At 41.1% G+C, this 6,000-nt stretch overlaps 1 protein-coding gene and 1 long non-coding RNA gene across 2 annotated transcripts in view; both read right to left on the bottom strand.

Moving 5' to 3' along the window:
• Window positions 1-384: 384 nt before the first annotated feature.
• Window positions 385-2,984, bottom strand: LOC137074954 (uncharacterized). The gene is made up of 3 exons (XR_010904966.1): window positions 2,955-2,984; window positions 2,424-2,869; window positions 385-862 (listed from the first exon to the last, which is right to left on the bottom strand). It is a non-coding gene; the product is annotated as an uncharacterized lncRNA (long non-coding RNA).
• Window positions 2,985-3,345: 361 nt separating this feature from the next.
• Window positions 3,346-6,000, bottom strand: part of LOC137074951 (gastrula zinc finger protein XlCGF67.1-like) — an 80,600-nt gene continuing 77,945 nt past the window's right edge. Inside the window, exon 3 of the transcript XR_010904963.1 lies at window positions 3,346-3,522. The gene's annotated coding sequence lies outside the window, so the exon portion shown is untranslated. The remainder of the gene's footprint in view (window positions 3,523-6,000) is intronic.

Below are 6,000 nucleotides of genomic sequence, written 5' to 3'. Positions count from 1 at the left end.
AGGATGCACAAATAAGAATTGGGAACCACCCATAGTTGTCAACAAGACTCAGTTGCTCCACAACAGATCAAGTTAAGACCGAACTTCTCGACTTCAAAAGTTGTGGGCGGGGCTAAGTTTGGCTGGCATTCAGACTAACTAAGCTAATCTGTTGACATGGACATGGATGCCTTGCATCATCTTTTAATGTGCTAAGTTGTGTAATATAAATTACATTTGGCTCTCTCGTTTTAACCCAAAGTGAATTCCAAGAAGTGAAAGTTAAGGTAGAGTACTTACTGTACACAATGACAGGAAAAGTGACAATCACAGTGACATTAAACATTCAGCCTTCTTCCACAAGTATTTAATGTAGAGCATTGGTTTACACAGGGTAAAATTAAGAAATGTTTTGCCACCATAGAAAAATATTGTGCCACCATAGTCAAGGGTACACATTCAAATAAACAAGGAGATACATCAAAAAATGCCTTGCACAATATACAAACAAAGCAAAAATAATGAAATATAAACAGCAGTGGGAGAATCTGATCTGACACAGGAAGATAACTCAAGGAAGACTAGCAGAGGGAATTTGAGGTAGGTGCCATGGATGCTATGAGAAGTTGCTGTCGGAAGGTGTTGGTCTCAGAAGCGGCTTTGGAAAGAAGTTGTGGGAGCCTCCTTTGATGGTTTAGGCACGGGTGCAATGTTGGGTGGCAGGGCAAGTGAGGAGGTAGGCTGGTTGAACTGAATGTTTGGGTTGCATCTTCTGTCCATGACCCTCTGGATGAGTGTGTCTATAAACTAGGTGGTGTGAAGATTTTCTTCAAGACCCACAGCTTGGATCTCTTGCAGAAGACTTGGTTAAACCGTGCTTGTCCTGTAAAGGATAGGAAATATAATTAAACAAAAAATCTGAACTTTGACTTTGCTAGACTTTTTTCCCCCTGATGTGCAGCCCACAAAACGCAGGGCCGGCGTTTGCTATAGGCGAGCTAGGCGGTTGCCTAGGGCGACAATTGTGTTAGGGGCGCGAGCGCGCTCTAGTGCCGCCCATTACTTCCCATTAAGCATAGAATCAGAACAAGCGAAATACAACATAATGTTTATTAAACATGATCATCATAGGGCGCCCCCTCAGCCACACGTTTAATAACTTATCAACCTGATTATTAGATTGAATTGATGGTGATTATTGATTATTAGTTCAGGCGTTAGGTCAGGCAAGTGCTCATATTGCACGTTCATCAAAAATGAGGCGTCTAAACCCCGCGGATGCACAGGGACGGGAAAAAAAGCGAAAGAAAGTCCAGTATAGAGGTTAGTCTTCTTATCTCAGCCAATATGTTGTCAAACAAAATAAAATTACTTAGAATTATCAATCCTATCAACTCATATTTATTTTATAAATATTATTAATATTGTCACTAAGCTAATATGTAGAATTGCAAGTTTTCTACATATTACTATACGTATTGCAAACATAACTTCAATGACAATAATCTACAATAACCTACATGGATGTCATTTAAATATCAAAAGGCCATTTCGTTATAAATAGGCCTATGGATAACGTATGCATGTTATTTATAAAAAGTACAAACGCTCTCTACGTGGAGGACGGAAGGAAATAAATACGGCCTCTCGTTTTTTTGTTTTTTTTACTGGAGTAACGATAGATGCCATATTATTTACATTAAACACAAATATGCTGTGTTCACCAAATTCTTTACAGAGGCTGTAGTGTAGTGGTAAGACGCATGGCATTAAGATTTGATGCAAGTCAATCAGAGGAGAGGTTCGATCCCGCCTTTTGCCACACTCGCTCTATTCCCTTTTCCCATCACATACCAGATCGGAAAGGCATTTATTTTCAATAAAAAGTGAGAAAATGTTTGAAAAGTGGAAATAAAGCGTCGAACGTGTTTAATAATAAGTGCTTCTCGGTTAGGGGTAGGCCTAGGAAAACAGATGTGCTGAATTAGAACAGAGACGAGGGGTGGGGTGAAGGGGTGGGGGCGCAAAACTCCATCTCGCCTAGGGCAACCAAAGAGCTAGAGCCGGCCCTGACAAAACGCTTACTGCCAATATGAAACAACTCAAAAAGGTGCACTTCATTGCTCTTGTCTGATTGTTCTCTTAGTTGTAAATATTCTAATATTCTAATTTTGGATATTATACTACTCTGACAACACACTTGTCTTGGTTGTGGCCTGCTTCCTTTTGACAATATTCTCTTTGTGCTCCAGGATGGCCAGGTGACATCGCTCCCTCATTCCCTGGAATGCCTGGCGTTTGGGGAGGCATTTCAGAAGTGCACTGTGAAATATTTACAGTGGCTCAGTGTGAAATTAAAATGAGAACGGGAGAATGGATATAACCAACTAAAACATGAGCATTAGTATTTGGAAAAAGTAATCAAGAGAACAAGGTACTCTCACCACTGTGTTTGAACAGGGCCATCTTTTCCAGCGATGACTGACAGGTCTTGAAACGCCACAGAATCCTTTTTCATTCACATGTGCTTCTTTTGCTCTTGGGCTGTTAGAGGAGCATGGCCACACCAATGCTGTTCTCCATCATCATCTGTCCACTCATGCTCATTACACACATGGTGTGTGAAATACAGTTCGTAGAGGGTTAGGAAGGAAGAAGACGGGGTTGGCGTGACTGGGACTCGCACATTTTTTATCCAATAGTTTCAAACAGAAAACAACATGTGCTCGGTGGCGCAAATACTCAAAATCCCCGATATGGATTGCTCCAGTTCACTTCTTTTCGACAAACGTCTCTCTTGGTCTCTTAGCAACTCTCGCGAAGTCCCAGTCCAACTCTCTCCTCTCTCTCCCCCGGCAGTGGCTTATAAGTGCTCTCTCCACGCCAATTACTGCAATCAGAGACAGGTGTTGGTCATCTGTGCTTGACCTTCTTACTCACCACTGCAGCCCTCGCAGAACCACGCCAACACTGACCTGGTCCATGCCAGATTTTTTGGGCCTTTTCCTCCCTTCTTCTGCGTCTTCTTCCAGAAACCTGAGTAAATGAAGCACAAGTTTTGATAAACACTAACATTTTTCATTTTATTTTGTATTCTCCCCTTTCACACCTTAGTCTCGCACTCTTCACACCTTACAGAGCTTTGCAGACTTCCTGCACTCTGCTAGTGTAGAAGTTTAAATTGATCATTGTTTTCTTGAATTAACAATTCACACTAATACATTAGCGGAGTGCATCAAGGCTGCAAAGCTCTGGGAGTGGGGTGAAGACTGTGAGACCCTGAGGTGTCAGTGGGGGTAAGCAGGAGAAGTGTGGAGATTTGCGTGTATACAGAGATGGCAAAACAAATACATACCTTTGGCTGTGTGCCAGATGTAAAAACTCATGTTGGACATTAGGAAATTGTTCCCTCATTATTTTTTGAATAGATGTGGAGCATGTCCGTGGCCATCACCTCCACGTCAAGGCCCTGGTCCATGAGCTCAGTCAGCCCCTTTTGAAAGCCAGTGGTTCCATGGTAACAGAGCTGGTGGCCTCAGTAACCTAAAGAGTCAAGTTTGAAAATGAATTGGATGTAAACAGAATTTTCCAAATAGTATCTGTATTTTAGATTAATATAAATCTGGTGCTATTTTTATATATTTTTCTCCACCAGTTCTGTGTTTAGTATCTCCTTTGTGTCATCTAACATAAAGGTATGGTGGCAGTATTTTGCACTGAAACCTGCTGTGTCACATCGGCCATCACACGTCAAGTGAAGCTTCTTTCCATCCTCCTGTTCTAAATACACTTTTGTCACGCGTTCTGTTCTTTTTTCACTATACACTTCCTCGGTAGCAGGGTGCAAGTATACCTTCTGGAGGTTGTAAAATGTAGTCTGTCCTGTCATTTGGAAACTCATGGTCTGAAAGCTCTGTGTATGTGTCCCCACCCTGAACAGAACAGCTGCTGCTGCAAGGAGGTTCACCTCAGATATTCCCCTAAAGTCACGTGAAGATGCCTGTGATGAGGTTCGTATATGACAAGAAGGAAGAAGACAGGGGTCGGCGTGACTAGGACTCGTTCTCTTTATTCAGTAAGTTCAGAATATCAAACAATAAACGCACGAGGGCGTAACACTCAATAAAGGGAATGCATCAACGCCACTTTTCCGCCGGAACACGCCCCCCCCTGAGTGGCAGAAGAGCTGCTACGTGACCGCAGCTATTAGAGGAAAACTTGAGTATAGCAAACAATTATCAGTTTAAACTAAAGGTTGGGCTTGATATACTGGTCCTTACAACTTACCACAGATTCAGTGATCCATGGATAATGACATGCAGCCAGGAATCGTCTTTTCCTGACATTTTTATGAGCCTGATTTCAACATGATTATTTATAACTGATCAGTCATCACATTTTTCGAGTGAATACCGCTTGTATATGTGGATAAGTCGGTGTATTGAAGCGTGTATGTGGCTGCTTGTCACGAATGGAAAACAAAAGTTTTATTCAAATTCTGAATATATTATAGACCTATTAATAAAAAATAAATAATTATATTGCCCAGACAGCGTGCAAAGAGTGCTCTCTTTATAATCACTAAAAGCTGTCACTCATTCAATAAACGCAATCTCACAGATTTCCGCAGTGAAGCTGGTATACAATGAAGCTCTTATTTTCACAATGTCTGCATCTACAGAGACACGCATGTTAACTGAACTCAGCACCCGGACAAACACTCGAGCGATGAGAGGATTCCCAATTCAACACCTGTGCTTGGCCAGCTGCGTTGTAGATATCTAAAAACATGTCTGTGATTTGCTACATTACTCACCAAGTCGAGAACACGTTGGAAATGTAATCATTTTACGATTGCAAATACAGATACACACTGGATCATTTGCTAGCTCCTTTTTGCTAATATGCTATTATTAAGAATTCTTACGGAGGACTACAGAAAACAGACAAGCAGTTATGGGCAACGTTTCCCTCTTAAAGCAGAAGCAGCAGAAGGTTGGTGGTTTGAGTGAGAAAATTGCACGCTATTATCAAGTCTGTCTCAAGCTCGGAACAGCGATGACAAGCGGACAAGCGCAATTTTGAACTAGAGGTGGGCAGTAATAGAAGTCATTCTTAAAAAGGGAAGATGTGTTTGGAGTTTTGCCGACTGGATACGGCGAATGTTTAATCAGTCAGCGAGCTCTGCTTCACCTTCCGAGGATTCCGTATACCCACTTAAAAAGCGTGAAGATGCGTAACAATATCGTTTTGTGACAGAACTTTCATTCATATATCCATGGGCATAGATGATGGGGGGACGTGTCACCCGCACTTTTAATAAAATGTATTTTCGTTCCCCGCACTTTTACTGGGTCTCACCGATCCTAGTCGAACCACTCCGAGCGGGATTCGAACCGGTGTTACGGGGCGGGCAAATTAACAGGGACGCTAAAAACAGCTTTCTCTAACCTTGGTTGATACTTCTTGAGGTCACAGGCAAGTGTATTTACATAGAAAACAATGTGAATACATCAAGATTTAAATTCAGAGACAAAAAATAATCTATGCATGTCATCTGTCATTTTATTCGTATCTAAATATGAGGAGGGCGCTTTCAGAAAGTCCAAAAGCGGATTCGTAGAAACTTACTGTCATGCAGGAGCTGCAGCTGAAGGAAAACGATCGTTATGAGCTGAAACGTGACGACGACAATCAGACGATTGCGACAATGTATGCTTTATGTGTATTTTTCCAGCCATCTTAATGTAGCCTACATCATATGAATAATGCAGCTTTTTTTAATCTTTAGTATCTGCTGCTCATGAAGGCTGCATTTATTTAATCAAAAATAAATTTAAAACAGTAATATTGTGAAATATCATTACAAATTAAAACAGCTTTTTTTCTATGTGAATATGTATTTTATTCCTGTGATCAAAGCTGAATTTATCATTACTCCAGTCTTCAGTGATCCTTCACTAATCATTCTCATATTGGGATTTCATCATCATAAAACATTTATGATTATTATCTCTTTTG

The sequence above is a fragment of the Pseudorasbora parva genome, chromosome 5 (genome assembly GCF_024679245.1).
Source record: "Pseudorasbora parva isolate DD20220531a chromosome 5, ASM2467924v1, whole genome shotgun sequence".
NCBI classification, from domain to species: domain Eukaryota; kingdom Metazoa; phylum Chordata; class Actinopteri; order Cypriniformes; family Gobionidae; genus Pseudorasbora; species Pseudorasbora parva.
The sequence above is the reverse complement of the archived record's forward strand: the minus strand, read 5'-3'. Positions and strand labels throughout refer to the sequence as shown.